Here is a 16,308-nt window from a genome sequence, read left to right on the forward strand (position 1 = left end):
ATACCAATGGCCATCAGGCACATTAAAAAGTGCTCAGCTCAGCATCAGTAACCTTCAGGGATCTTCAGAGAACTGCAAATCAAAGCCATGATGAGATATTGCATCACCTCTGTTAGAATGATTATCATTAAAAAAAAGAGCTAAGTATTGGTGAGGGTGGATGGAGAACAGGAGACTACTGGGCACTGTTAGTGGGAATGTACACTGGCGCAGCCATTACGGAAAACAATATAGAATGTTCCTCAAAAAATTGAAAATAAAACTAACAAAATCCAGTAATCCCATTACTGGGTATATATCCAAAGGAAATAAAAACATGGTACCAAAAAGATATATACAGGGGTGCCTGGGTGGCTCAGTCAGCTAAGTGTCTGACTCTTGGTTTTGGTTCAGGTCATGATCTCACAGTTCATGAGATCAGACCCCACAGCAAGCTCGGTGCTGACAGCACGGAGCCTGCTTGGGATTCTCTTTCTCCTCTCTCTGCCCCTCCTCTGCTTGCATGCTTTCTCTCTCTCTCAAAATAAATAAATAAACTTTAAGAAAACTACAAAAATAAAATGGATCCCCATGGTCATTGCAGTATTAGGCACAATAGGGAAGATTGGAAACAATCTAAATGTATAGCAATGGGTGAATGGCCATAGCAGACATGACATATATACAGTGGAATATTACTCAGCCATGAGAAAAAGGAAATTCTGCCATTTGCTAATAACATGGATGCACCTTGAGGACATTATGCTAAGTGAAATAAGTCAAACGGGAAGATTTAGCACTACATGGTATCATTTATATGTGGAATCCTAAGAGAAAAAAGTCAAACTCAGAAATAGAATAGGAAAGTGTTCCCCAGGTGGGAAAAATAAGGAGAATTGGGGTTACATACTTTCAACTATAAAATGAATAAAGTCTGAGGGATGCCTAGGTGGCTCAGTCGGTTAAGCATCCAACTTTTGACTTTGGCTCAGGTCATAATCTCATGGTTTGTGGGTTCGAGCCCCTCGCTGGGCTCTGCGCTGACAGTGCAGATCCTGTTTGGGATTCTGTCTCCGCCTCTCTGCCCCACCCCCATTGGCTCTCTTGCTCCCAAAATAAATATAAAAACTTAAAAAAATAAATAAGGTCTGAGCATCTAATTTACAACGTAGTGACTATAATTGATAACACCATTGTATAATTGAAATTTGCTAAGAGAGAACTTAAATGTTATTACTACCCCCTAAAAGATAAATATGTGAGGTTCTGAATGTGTCAATTAACTAGATATGGGGAATCCTTTCATGATGTATACATATTACAAATCACCACAATGTATACCTTAAATATCTTATGATGTTATAAGTCAAACTGTATCTCCATAAGACTAGTTTTTTTAATTAAAAAGGATAAACTTAAATCACCTGAAATAGGATTAAGTTAGATCAGCTATCTCAGATGGGGATGGAGAGTTAAACAGAATATAAAATCTCTGCACAGAATATAAAATACAGCACTACAAAAATAAGTGGATTTAACAAAGAAAAAAAAAGTCCTTAACAAAAACAAAACCATAGATACAAGGTCAATGTAGTAGTTAAATTGTCATCAACTCTTGGGAGCAGCTGGGTGGCTCAGTAGGTTGAGTGACTTGATTTTGTCTCAGCTCATGATCCCAAGGTTGTGGGATTGAGCCTCGTTCTGGGCTCTATGCTGAGCACGGAGCTTGCTTGCGATTTTCTTTCTGCCCCTCTCCCCTACTCTCTCTTGCTCTCTAAAATAAATTAAAATAATTGTCATCAACCCTTACCTTTCTCTGCATCCACATCTTGTCTCTGGCCTCATCACAGGGAGAGTATACATCAACAGTCCTGGACTTTGGATGGCTACGTGACAGGCTTTGATCAACGTAATGTGGGTAAAAGTGACAGTCTGCAATTCTAAACTTCGGTCTTAGGGCCTCAGTTATTTATATTTGTTCTCTTTCCCTGTGCTGTCACCATGTGATATTCCATTGAGTAGCTGTATCCGATTAGCCTATACCTTCAAGCAACACATGTGAAGCAGAGCTATCCCCAACTGACCTGCAGAACTGTAGCAAGAGGCAGGTCTCCCTCATCCTAAAGCAGAAGACTTCTAGAAGAAATAAGTGCTTGTTGCTATGTCTCACTTAGAGCTTGCGGTTGCTTGTTATTCAGTAAAAACTTACTAATGCAGACAACAAGAAAGTGGTCATTTCATCACCATTTAGATACTTGGTATAACAAAAATGGAATTTCTGACCTTCCAGAAGTATAATATACTTTGCACAAGCTTTGGGTTGCCACCAAAGAATTGCACAATGTATTAGATGTGATATTACCTCCCTTATTATAATAAACTAATGTATGGAAAATATGTGCCAAGGAAATACTAAGATCAAAAAATTAGGATTGGCAAATGTTAATTTTAGTCAAAATATAATTCAAAACAACATGGATAAAATGTATAAGAGAAATATAACCATCATTAACTTTTTAACACTTATACTATATCTTGAATTGTGTGTTTGTGTGTGTGTTGTGTGTGTGTGTGTGTGTGTGAGATAAATTGAGGCAATTTTCTCTAACATATCTGAGGGGGAAATCATAAGATTACCTTCACAGATGCTGAAAAAATCTTTAACAAACTTCAATAATCATTATGATTTAGAAAAATATTCAAGTCGGAGTTGACAGACACAGACTAAGCATGATAAAATATGACAGCAGAGGGAAAGGATAGTACAGGAGGATCCTGGGTCCATCTCCCACAGATACGACAAAGCAACAAGTGTATGTAACACGCCTCATTCTAAAAACAACCTGTAGAATAGAAGAATAGACTTTCAATGCTAAAGAGATAAAGAGAAGGCCACACTGAGGATGGGAAGGACAGAGAGGTGGTTAGGAACCAAATCCCTAGAGCAACAACCCACAACTGGGAGGGATATCACAAGAGTGGAGGAGTGAGGGGATCAAGCCCCACACTGGGAACCCCCAGCCCTAGGGACCCTCATGGGGAAGACAAGCCACTATAATATCTGGATTTGAAAACTGGTGGAATTTAGCTGTGGGAGAGCCATAGGACTGTAGGAAACTGAGTCTACTCTAAAAGGGCCAGTGTATTGTATCACTCAGCATAAGACACAGCACATAAGCAGCATTTCAAAAAGTGCCTGGAGGTATACATGAAGATTTATTGACTAATTTTAGGATGTGTGCCTGAGAGGCAGGGACCTGCATGAGCATTCTCCGGGAACAGAAGTGCTGGTGGGCACCATTTTTCTTGCCCTCCTTCCCTAGTGGGTTGAAGACAAGTGAGAGACAGTTCTAACACTCCATCTACCTTGTCCTCCCTTCAGACCACTCCTCACCTAACCCACCTGCAAAAGCAAACAACTGTCTAAAGCAGCTCCCACCCCACCACATCCAATGGGCAGCCTCAGTCAGGAACAGCGTTCCCCTCAAAAGAACTGCTGCCTTGGGAGTGGAGCAAGTAACTTCACCCACTAGTGTGCTGGCAGTGGCTACAGCTGACTCCAGTGGATCGGGAGCTACCCCCGCTGTCAGCATGCTGGCAGCGCCCATGGCCCAGCCACAACAGAAGATAGCATAGGCCTACACACAGGATGTCCCTGGAGCACCTGGTTTTGATAATCAGGGCATATTGTGCTACTGGGTATCATGCTATGTCTTCTACGTAAGGCCACCACTTTTAAGACTAGGAGACATAGCTTACCTACCAAAAATATAGTGAGGCACATAGAGAACTAGGTAAAATGAGACATAGAAATAAGTCCAAATGAAATAACAAGCCAAATCTCCAGAAAAAGACAGGGAATCTACATCTGATAAAGAGTTCAAAGTAATGGTCCATAAAGATACTCATCAGACTTAAAAAAAAAGAATCAGTGAACTCAGTGAAAACCTCAACAAAGAGAAAATATAAAAAAGAATAAGTTAGAACCGAAGAATACAATAATGTAAATGGAAAATATACTCTGTGGAATCAGCAGATCAGAAGATGCAAAGGAATAGACCGGCAATCTGGAAGACAAGGTAGTGGAAAGCAACCAACCTGAACAACAAAAAGGAACAAACAAAAATTTTTATGAGAATAGGTTAAGGAACCCCTTGATAACATCAAATATACTAACGTTCTCTTTACAAACATCCCAGAAGGAGAAGATAGAGAGAAAGGGACAGAATATTTACTTGAAGAAGTAATAACTAAACATTTCCTTAACCTACAGAGGGAAACAGACATCCAGGAAGCACAGAAATCCCCAAAGAAGATGAACCCAAGGATGTCCACACCAAGAAACATATTAAATAAAATGGCAAAAATTAAATATAAAGATAGAATCTTAAAAGCAGCAAGAGAAAAGCAGACAGTTATGTACAAAGTAAACTCCATTATGCTATTGGGTGATTTTTCAGCAGAAGTTATGCAGGCCAGAAGGCAGTGGTATAATACATTCCAAGTGCTCAAAGGAAAAAATCCTACAAACAAGAATACTTTGACCAGTGAGATTATTATTCAGAATTGGAGAAATAAAGAGTTTTCAAGACAATACAAAATTAAAGGAGTTCATCACTAAGCTGGCCTTACAAGAAATGTGAAAGGGACTTTCAAGTGAAAAAGATAAGTAGAACTTACTTACAACTAGAAGTAAGAAAATTATGAAAGGAAAAAATTTCACTGGTAAATGCAAACATACAGTACAAATAGTAGATCAATCACTTATAAAGCCAGTATGGAGATTAAAACACAAAAGTAGTAAAGTCAGTTATATCAACAAAAGCCATCCAGAGATACACAAAATAAAATTATAAAAAATATGGTATCTTATAAAACATGGAGGCAAGGAAGAAAAATGCAGTGTTTTTAGAATGTGTTTGAATCTAACTGATCATGAACTTAATATAGACTGCTATATACATAGGATGTTCTAGCCGAACTTCTTGGTAACCACAAATCAAAGACCTATAAGAGATATACAAAAAATAAAGGGAAAGGAATCCAAGCAGAACACTAAAGAAAGTCATAAAATTCCAATGGAAGAAAGCAAGTGAAGAAGAAAGGAGCAGAAAACCAAAACAAACAAACAAAAAAAAAAACCCCAAAAAAACCAATTAATAAAATGGCAATAAATGCACACCTACCAATAATTACTTTAAATGTAAATAAACAAATAAAAACAAAAATAAGACCCATATATATCTATGTTTGCCTGTAAGAGACTGTCTTCAGACCAAAATACATATAAACACTAAAAGTGAAGGGATGAAAAGTGATATTCCATACAAATGGAAGTTAAAAAACTGGAGTAGCAATACTTACATCAGACGAAAGACACATTGAACAGACTGTAACAGGAGACAAAGAAGGGCATTGCATAATGATAAAGGGGTCAATCCAACAAGAGGATATAAGAATTGTCAATAGCTATTGACCCAATTCAGGAATACCTAAATATACAAGCAAATATTTACAGACATAAAGGGAGAAATTGACAGTAAGACAATAACAGTAGGAACTTTAACACCTCACTTACATCAATGGATAAATCATCCAGACAGAAAATCAATCGGGAAACAGTGGCTTTGAATGACACATTAGACCAGATGGACTTAATAGATATCTATAGAACCATCCATTCAACAACTACAGACTACACATTCTTTTTGGGTGCACATGGAACAGATTCTCTAGGATAGATCACATGTTTGGCCACAAAACTAGTCTCAATAAATTTGAGACAGGCCATATCAAGTATCTTTCTGATGACAATAGTATGAAACTAGAAATCAATTACAAGAAAAAAATTAGAAAAAACACAAACCCAAAAGCTAAAAAACAACCAATGGGTCAATTAAAAATGAAAGAAAAATAAAAAGATACCTAGAGAGAAATGAAAATGAAAATACAATGATTCAAAATCTTTGAGACATGGCAAAAACAGTTCTAAGAGGTTAAGTTTATAGTGATACAGGCCTACCTTAAGAAAAATGAAAAATCTTAAACAAGTTAACTTTACAACTAAAGGAATTTTAAAAAGAATAGAGCCAAAGGAAGGAGGAGAAGGAGAAGACTAAACCCAAAGTTAATAGAAGAAAGGAAATAAAGATCAGAGTGAAAATAAATGAAATAAAGACTAAAAATAACAACTAACAGCTGGTTCTTTGAAAAGATAAAATTTATCAACCTTTAGCCAGTGCATCAAGAGAAACATAGTTCAAATAAAATAAATAAAAGAAGTAACAACTGACACAAAAGATAAAAAGAATTATGAAATGACAATGCAACAAATCACAACAAACAACAGTTCAAGACCACGTGGTCTCACGTTGCTGTTAAGCAAACACTGAAAGAACAGTTAATACCACTTCTCTAAAACTATTCTTTATTTTTTTTAAATGTTTTATTTATTTCTAGGAGAGAGAGAGAGAGACAGCGTGAGCAGGGGAGGGTCAGAGAGAGAGGGAGTCACAGACTCTGAAACAGGCTCAGGCTCTGAGCTGGCAGTCAGCACAGAGCCCGACGTGGGGCTCGAACCCACGAACCGCGAGATCATGACCCGAGCGAAAGTCGGATGCTTAACCGACTAAGCCACCCGGGCGCCCCTAAAACTATTCTTTAAAAATGGAAGATAAGGCAATGCTTCCAAATTTAATGGATTAAAGACCTAAACTGAGACCTGAAAACATAAAATTCCTAGGAGAGAACTTAGGCAGTAATTTCTTTGATATTGGATGTAGTAACATTTTTTCCTAGATATGTCTCCTAACTCAAGTGAAACAAAAGCAAAAATAAACTACTGGGACTACATCAAAATAAAGAGATTTTTCACAACAAAGGAAAAATAATCAACAAAACAAAGAGGCAACCTACTGAATGTGAGAAGATATTTGTCAATGATATATCTAAAAGGGGTTAATATCCAAAATATATAAAGAACTTACACAACTCAATGCCCCGCCCCCAAACCCAACCAACCAAACAAACCAAAACAAACCCCAAAGAATTGGATTCAAAAATGGGCAGAGGACTTGAAACAACCTTTTTTCAAAGAAGACATACTGATAGCCAACAGACACTTGAGAAGATGCTCAACATCTCTGATCACTGGGGAAATGAAAAATCAAAATCACAGTGAGTGATCACACCTGTCAGAATGGCTAGAACTGAAAAAATAAAAAATAAGTGTTGGAAAGGATATAGAGAAAAAGTAACCCTTGTGCACTATTGGTGGGAATGTAAATTGGTACATCTATTGAGGAGAACAGTATGGAGATTCCTTTAAAAATTAAATATAGAATTGCCATATTATTCAATAATTGAGGGAAGCATCTTGTAATGTATATAATTGTCAAATTACTATGTTGTACACCCAAAACTAATGTTATATATCAACTACATTTCAATTGTGTGTGTGTGTGTGAGAGAGAGAGAGAGAGAGAGAGAATGTGTATATACATCCCTTATTCCTACAGTCAACGTTTTCACTAAATGAGAAAACACTAAAGCCAAGCCATTTCTACTCAGGTCAAGAACAAAATAAAAATACCTATTACCTGCTCTACTATTTAATATTTCCTGGAGGTTTTAGCCAATGCAAGTGGAAAGAGAAAACAATTAGAGACAATAATTGGGAAAGATGATGTAAAACTATCTATGTTAGAGGCTAATATGACAGCATACCTAGAAAACCCTAGACTGTTGATGATAAAACAAACTCACACAACAACAACAAAGACCACAGATACATAGAGGTTTAAAAAAACATGCTACTAAAGATGAGTGAGTCAACCAGGAAATTAGGGAAGATATCAAAAAAATTCATGATAACAAACGAAAATACAATGGTCCAAAACCTTTGGGATGCAGCAAAAGTGGTCATAAGAGAGGAAGGTATATAGCAATTCAGACCTACATCAAGATCCAAGAAAAATCTCAAGGAAAAAACCTAACCTTACACCTAAAGGAGCTAGAAAAGACCAACAATGCCTAAAGCCAGCAGAAGAAGGGATATAATAAAGATCAGAGCAGAAATAAATGATAAAGAAACAAACAAAAACGGAAGTAGAACAATGAAACCAAGAGATGGTTCTTTGAAAAAGTAATAACATTGGTAAGTCCCTAGCCCGACTTATCAAAAAGAGAAAGGGCCCAAATAAATAAAATCATAAATGAGAGAGGAGAAATAATAACCAACACTACAGAAATACAAACAATTACAAGAGAATATCATGAAAAATTATATGCCACCAAAATCAGATAATCTGGAGGAAATTGATCAATTCTTAGAAATGTATAATCAAAACTGAAACAAATAAATAGAAAACTGGGAACAGACCAATAACCAGCAAGAAATTGAATCAGTAATAAAAAACCTCCCAACAAACAAAAGTCAAAGGCTAGAAGGCTTCACAGGGGAATTCTACCAAACATTTATTTTTATTTATTTATTTAAAAAAAATTTTTTAATGTTTTATTCATTTTTGAGAGAGAGACAGAGCGAGCATGAGCAGGGGAGGGTTAAAGAGAGAGGGAGACACAGAATCCGAAGGAGAGGGTTAAAGAGAGAGGGAGACACAGAATCCGAAGACAGGCTCCAGGCTCTGAGCTAGCTGTTAGCACAGAGCCCAATGAGGGGCTCAAACTCATGAACTGAGATTGTGACTGAGCTGAAGTAGGATGCTCAATAGACTGAGCCACCCAGGCGCCCCGCTACCAAAAAATTCCAAGGAGAAGGAGGAGGAGGAGAAGGAGAAGGAGAAGACGACGACGACGACAACCTTCCAAACTCAGGCTAGGGTACCCCTGATTCCAAAACCAGACAAAATTTTCACTAAAAAAGAAAGCTACAGGCCAATATCCCTGATGAACATGGATGCAAAAAACTCTCAACAAAATACTAGCAAATCGAATCCATCAGTAGATTAAAAGAATCATTCACCATGATCAAGAGAGATTTATTCCTGGGCTGCAAGTGTGGTTTAATATTCATAAATCAATCAATGTGATATACTACATTCATAAAAGAAAGGATAAGAACCTTATGATTCTCCCAGTAGATGAATTCTCTATTTTCTCAATAGATGCAGAAAAAGCATTTGACAAAGTACAACATCCATTCATGATAAAAACCCTCAATAAAGTAAGGATGGAGGGATCATACCTCAACATGATTAAGGTCATATACAAAATCACACCACTAATATCATCCTCAATGGGCAAAAACAGAGCTTTTCCTCTATAGTCAGGAACAAGACAGAGATAACCACTCTCACCTCTGTTATTTAACATAGTACTGGAAGTCCTAGCCTCAACAATCAGACAACAAAAAGAAAGAAAAGTCTTCCAAATCAGCAAGGAAGAAGTCAAACTTTCACTCTTTGCAGATGACATAATACTCTATGTAGAAAATCTGAAGACTCCACCAAAAAATTGCTAAAATTGATATACAAATTCAGTAAGTTGCAGGATACAAAATCAATGTATAGATATCTATTGTATTTCTATACACTAATAATGAAGCAGGAGAAAGAGAAATCAAGGAATTGACCCCATTTACCATTGCACCAAAAATAAGACACCTAGGAATAAACCTAACCAAAGAGGTAAAAGATTTGTACATTGAAAACTATAAAACACTTATGAAAGAAATCGAAGATGACACAAATAATGGAAAAACATTCCATGCTCCTGGTTTGGAAGAACAAATATTGGTAAAATGTCTATACTACCCAAAGCAATCTATACACTTAATGCAATCCCTATCAAAATACCAACATCATCTCTTTCACAGAGCTAGAACCCCCCCCCAAATTCTCAAATTTGAATGGACCCACAAAGGACCCCAAATAGCTAAGCAATCTTGAAAAAGAAAAGCCAAGCTGGAGGCCTCACAATTCCAGACTTCAAGCTATATTACAAAGATGTAGTCATCAAGACAGTATGGTACTGGCACAAAAACAGACATGTCGATCAATGAAACAGAATAGAAAAGCCCACAAACGGATCCACAAGTATATGATCAACTCATCTGCCTCAAAGCAGGAAAGAGTATCCAATGGAAAAAAGACGATCTCTAATAAATGGTGCTAGGATAACTGGACAGCAACATGCAAAAAAATGAAACCACTCTGGAGAAGCTACTCTGAACCACTTTCTTACATCACACACAAAAATAAATTGGAAATGGATGAAAGACTTATATGTGATACAGGAAACCATCAAAATCTTAGAGAAGAATACAGGCAGTGACCTCTTTGACATCAGCCATAGCAACTTCTTACTAGATATCTCCTGAGGTAAGGGAAACAAAAGCAAAAACGAACTATTGGAACTTCATCAAGATAAAAAGCTTCTCCACAGTGAAGGAAACAACCACCAAAATAAAAGACAACTGTGGAATGGGAGAATATATTTGCAAATGAAATATCAGATAAGGGGTTAGTATCCAAAATCTATAAAGGACTTATAAAACTCAACATTCAAATAACAAATGATCCAGTTAAACAACGGGCAGAAGACACGAATAGCCATTTTTCCAACGAAGACATCCAGATGGCTAATAGTTATACGAAAAGATTTTCACCATCACTTATCATCAGGGAAATACAAATCAAAACTACACCTCACACTTGTCAGAATGGCTAAAATTAACAATACAGGAAACAATAGGCATTGGTAAAGATGCCTAGAAAGGGGAACTCTCTTACACTGTTGGTAGGAATGCGAAGTGATACCACTCTGGATAACAGTATGGAGTTTCCTCAAAAAGTTAAAAATAGAACTACCCTATAATACAGTAATTGCACCTTAGGTATTTACCCAAAGGATACAAAAATACTGATTCAAAGGGAAACATGCATTACATGTTTATAGCAGCATCATTAACAATAGCCAAATTATGCAAAGAGCCCAAATGTCCATCAACTGATGAATGGATAAAGAAGAGGTGGTATCTATGTACAATGGGATATTTCTCAGCCATAGAAAAGAATAAAATCTTGCCATGTGCAAGAATGTGGATGGAGCTAGAGAGTATTATGCTATGTGAAATATGTCAGTCAGAAAAAGACAGATACCATATGATTTCACTCATATGTGGAATTTAAAAAACAAACCAGATGAATATGGGGGGGGGAGAAAGAGAGGTAAGCCAGAAAACAGACTCTTAACTATAGGAAACAAACTGAGGGTTACTGGAGGGGAGGTATGGGTAAAGTTGGTTAAAAGGTACAAACTTCCAGTTGTAAGATAAGTCCTAGGGATGTTATGTACAGAATGGTGACTATAGTTAACAATATTTAATAATATAAATTTTATATTTTATATTTGAAGGTTGATAAGTCTTAAAAGTTCTCATCACAAGGCAGAGGGTGGCCCAAAGGGCAGCATAGAAAGACTCTGAACTCACCTCCTCCCATGGACACATGGAATGTATACCTACATATAAATCAATTCTCCCTGAAGCAGAACTGAGGGCTAAACAAATTCCACACAACAAATGATAGAGGGACCACACAGAGAAGGGTGGGAGAGACAGAGACATAGTAACAATGGGAATTCCACCCCTGATGCAGTGACCTGCTGTAGGGAGGGATATCATTAAGGGCCCAGACACAGACTTACCCAGCCTGAGGTACAGAAAAAAAAAAAAAAAAAAAAAAAAANGAAACTCACAGACTGAAGGTACTTACAAGCACCATTTAGTATGTTCCCTCTCTACCTTGATAGCACAGGTAAGAATAGGGTCTAGTAGCTCTAGCCAGCCTGATAGGGCTTCCCAAGCATGCCCCTGGCCCTTGGCCCATACCAGCTGAAGCCTGGCCTGGTATGCACAGGACTCCTTCCCCCATACCTGCTCCACCTCTAGCCATCTTGCCAAGGCAGCCTTGGAATGGTCACTCTGCCCTCACCACCCTGGTGACCTAACTGGTCACCAGTTAGAAGAGGATATAACATATATAAATTTTTATGCATCCAACATAGGAGTACAAAAATATATAAACCAAATATTAGCAGACTTTTACAGGGAGAGATTGACAGGAATACAGTAAGAGGAGGGGACTTTAACACCCCACTTACGTCAATATATAGAGCCTCTGGACAGAAAAATCCAAGAAACATTGGCCTTAAATGGCACCCTAGACCAGATAGAATTAAAATATATAGTGCATTTCACTCAGAAAATGCAGAATACACTTTCTTTTCAAGTGCAAATGGCTCATTCTCGAGGATAGATAAAATATTAGGCCACAAAAGAAGTCTCAGTAAATTTAAGAAAACTAAAATTATATCAAGCAGGGTTTTTTCTTTTCTTTTTATTCTAGAGTTAGTGTGGTCATGGCTTTAGGAGTAGAATCCAATGGTTCCTCATTTACATATAACACTTGCTCATCTCAACAAGTACCCTCCTTAATGCCCATCACCCATCCCCCCCAACCCTGTTTGTTCTCTGCATTTAAGAGTCTCTTATGGTTTGCCTCTTGTTCTGTTTTTATCTTATTTTTCCTTCCCATCCCCTCTGATCATCTATTAGGTTTCTCAAATTCCACATATGAGTGAAATCTTGTGATATTTGTCTTTCTCTGACTTATTTCACTTAGCATAATACCCTCCAGTTTCATCCACATTGTTGCAAATGGCAAGATTTCATTCTTTTTCATTTCTGAGTAGTATTCCACCCCTCCCCATCTTAATCCATTCATTGATGGACATTTAGGTTCTTTCCATAATTTGGCTATTGTTGATAGTGTTGCTATAAACATTGGGGTGCACATGCCTCTTTGAATCATCATTTTTGTATCCTTTGGATAAATTCCTAGTACTGCAATTGCTGGGTTGTAGGGTAGTTCTGTTTTTAGTTAAAAAAAAATGTTTATTGTTGAGAGGGGGCGTGTGGGAAGGGTAGAGAGATAGGAAGACAGAGGATCCAAACAGGTTCTGTGCTGACAGCAGAGAGCCTGGTAGAGGGCTCCAACTCACAAATTGTGAGATCATGACCTGAGATGAAATTGGATGCTTAATTGACTGAGCCATCAAGGCTCCCCCTACTTTTAATTTTTTGAGGAAACTCCATACTGTTCTCTAGACTGGCTGCACCAATTTGCATTCCCATCAATAGTGCAAGAGGGTTCCCATTTCTCCATATCCTCGCCAACATCTGTTTGTTCCTGAGTTGTTAATTTTAACTACTCTAATGGGTGTGAAGTGGTTTCTCATTATGGTTTTGATTTGTATTTCCCTGATGATGAGCAATGTTGAGTATCTTTTCGTGAGTCTGCTTGCCAACTTGATGTCTTCTTTGGAGAAGTGTCTATTCATATCTTCTACCCACTTCTTCACTGGATTGATTATTTGTTTTTNTTTTGTTGATTTTGAAGGGAGTTCTCTATGCTTCTTCAACTTGGATGCCTGTTTCCTTTCCCAGATTAGGAAGGCACTCAGCTATAATTTGTTCAAATAAATCTTCTGTCCTTTTCTCTCGCTCTTCTTCTTATGGAACTCCTATGATATGGATATGGTTTCATTTTATGGAATCACTTAGCTCTCTTGTTCTCCCCTCATGATCTAGTAATGTCCTTTCCCTGTTTTTTTTTTTTCAGTTTTGTCATTTTCTATAATTTTATCTTCTATTTCATCTATTCTCTCTTCTGCTTCTTCCATTCTTGCTGTCACTATATCTACTTTATTTTTCATATCATTTATAGCATTTCTTAATTCATCATGACTAGTTCATAGGTCTGATCTCTGCAGCAATAGATTCTCTGCTCTCTTCTATGCTTTTTTCAAGCCCAGTTATTAGACTTATGACTGTTATTCTAAATTATTGTTCTGATATATTGTTTATATCTGTTTTTAGCAATTCTCTGGTGGTCATTTCTTCCTGAATTTTCTTTTGGGGAGAACTCTTCTGTTTTGTCATTTTGGTTAAGTTTCTGTGTGTGTTTTAATAGCTTGTTGTGTGTTTTGCACCAGTGAGTACTACTATATTAAAAAGTACACTGTCCAGGGCCTGTCACTTCAGGAAGATTTTGGTGTATGTTGCATGCACTCTGTTATTGTGTTTTGGCTGCTCTTACCGGTCAGTCCTCTCCAGAGCTCCTACTTGCTTGCAGTGGTGTAGTGTTTGGATCTTCAACCACGTGTGCTTTGATTTCATTGAAGTAACCCTGGGAAAAAAAAGAAAGGGGGGGAGCCTGATCCCATACAAAGAGAAAAATGAAAGGGGAGAAAAGAAGACCAAGGAGGAAATTAAAAGAAACTATAAGGTAAATCCAGAGAGAGAGAGAGAAAGGAAAATAAAGAAGATATAGAAAAGGTATAAAATGAATAGAGTAAAAATTAAACAAACAAATAATTATACATATACATATATGTGTGTGTGTGCATGTTTAAATCCTGGTCCCCCTACTTCTCCACCATCTTAACTCCCTCCTCAAGCATGTTTTCTTTTCNGGAGGGTAAACAACATGCTACTAAACAGCCAATGAGTCAATGAAGAAATAAATGAAGCAACCAAATACCTGCAGAGTAACGAAAATAGAAACACAACAATTCAAAATTTAGGGGAGCCAGCAAAGGCAGTTCTACAAAGGAAATTTATAATAATATGGCTTACCTCAAGAAATAAGAAAAAATCTCAATATGACTTCACATCTAAAAGGTCTAGAAAAAGAAGAAATAAAGCCCAACTTAGTAGAAGAAAAGACATAATAAATATCAGAGTGAAATAGAAACCAAGTAAAAAATAGAAAAGATCAATGAAATAAAAGCTGGTTCTTCAATTTAAAAATTTTGTTTTTAACTTTAGAGAGAGAAAGAGTGGGGGAAAGAGCAGAAGGATATAGAGAAAGAGAGAGAAAGAGAGACTCCCAAGCAGGCTCCATGCTGAGTGTAGGAGTCTGATGTGGGGTTCAATCCCAAGACCCTGGGATCATAACATGAGCCAAAATCAAGAGTCTAACACTCAACTGAGCCACCCAGGTGCCCCTAGTTCTTTGATTTTTTTTTTAAGTTTCTTATTTAAATTCTAGTTAGTTACAATATAGTATACTATTAATTTCAGGTGTATAATATATTGATTCAACACTTCGATTAACACCTGATTTTTATCACAAGTGCACTCTTTGAAAAATAAAAAATAAGTTAAAAATAACATCTTGTTCTTTTGTTTTGTGTGGTTTTTTTTTTTTTTTGAGAGACAGAGAGAGAATGAGCGCAAGTGTGGGAGGGGCAGAGGAAGAGGGAGAGAGAGAATCTTAAGCAGTCTCCATGCCCAACACAGGGCTCAATCTCACGACCATGAGATCATGATCTGAGCTGAAATCAAGAGTCAGATGTTTAACAGACTGAGCCACCCAGGTACTCTAAAAGCTGGTTCCTTGAAAAGGAACAAAATTGATAAATGTCCAGCCAGACTCATCAAGAAAAAATGAGAGGGGCCAAATAAATGAAATCAAAAATGAAAGAGAAGTTAGAACTAACACCACAGAATACAAAAGATCATAACACACTGCTACAAATAATTATATGAAAACAAGTTGGAAAACCTAGAAGAACTGGATAACTTACTTGAAATGCACAGCCTTCCAAAACTGAATCATGAAGAAATAGAATATCTGAATAGATAGATTAGAAATAATTAGTTAATGATTCATATCCATAAATCAGTGTGATATACTACACGCACAAAAAAAGATAAAAATCATATGCTTATTTTAATAGATGCAGAAATAACATTTGACAAAATTCAAATTCAAAATCCACTTGTATACCCATTTTGTTGAGAGTTTTTGCCACAAGTCATGTACCTCAACATAATAAAGACCATATATGACAAATCCACAGCTAACATCATACTCAGTGGTGAAAAGCCAAAAGCTTTTTCTCTTAATATCAGGAACAAGACGGAGAAGCCCCCTCCTTACTTTTATTCAATACAGTACTGGAAGTCTTAGCCACAACAATCAGGCAAGAAAAAGATAAAAACAAAAAAACATCCAAATTGGTATTAGAAAAGTAAAACAGTCACTATTTGCACATGATATGAGACTATACAGAGAAAACCTTAAAGGCTCCACTAAAAAACCTTTTAGAGCTTAATAAATGAATTCAGCAAAGTTTCAGGATATGAAATTAACATACAGAATTTGGTTGCATTTCTATATACTAATAATGACAGTTAAACTAAGTTTAACTAATAAACTATGTTTTCTCAGTTATCAGAAAGAAAAGTAAAGAAAAAAGTCCATTTACAATTGTATGGAAAAGAATAAAATATGTAGGAAT

The 16,308-nt window shown here is 36.8% G+C and overlaps 1 non-coding gene across 1 annotated transcript; it reads right to left on the reverse strand.

Annotated features, from left to right (window-relative positions):
* Positions 1-6,537: 6,537 nt before the first annotated feature.
* Positions 6,538-6,622, reverse strand: TRNAE-UUC (transfer RNA glutamic acid (anticodon UUC)). The gene has a single exon. It is a non-coding gene; the product is annotated as a tRNA-Glu (tRNA).
* Between the last annotated feature and the right edge of the window lie 9,686 nt (positions 6,623-16,308).

The sequence above is a fragment of the Crocuta crocuta genome, unplaced genomic scaffold (assembly GCF_008692635.1).
Source record: "Crocuta crocuta isolate KB4526 unplaced genomic scaffold, BGI_CrCroc_1.0 scaffold733, whole genome shotgun sequence".
Classification (NCBI taxonomy): Eukaryota; Metazoa; Chordata; class Mammalia; order Carnivora; family Hyaenidae; genus Crocuta; species Crocuta crocuta.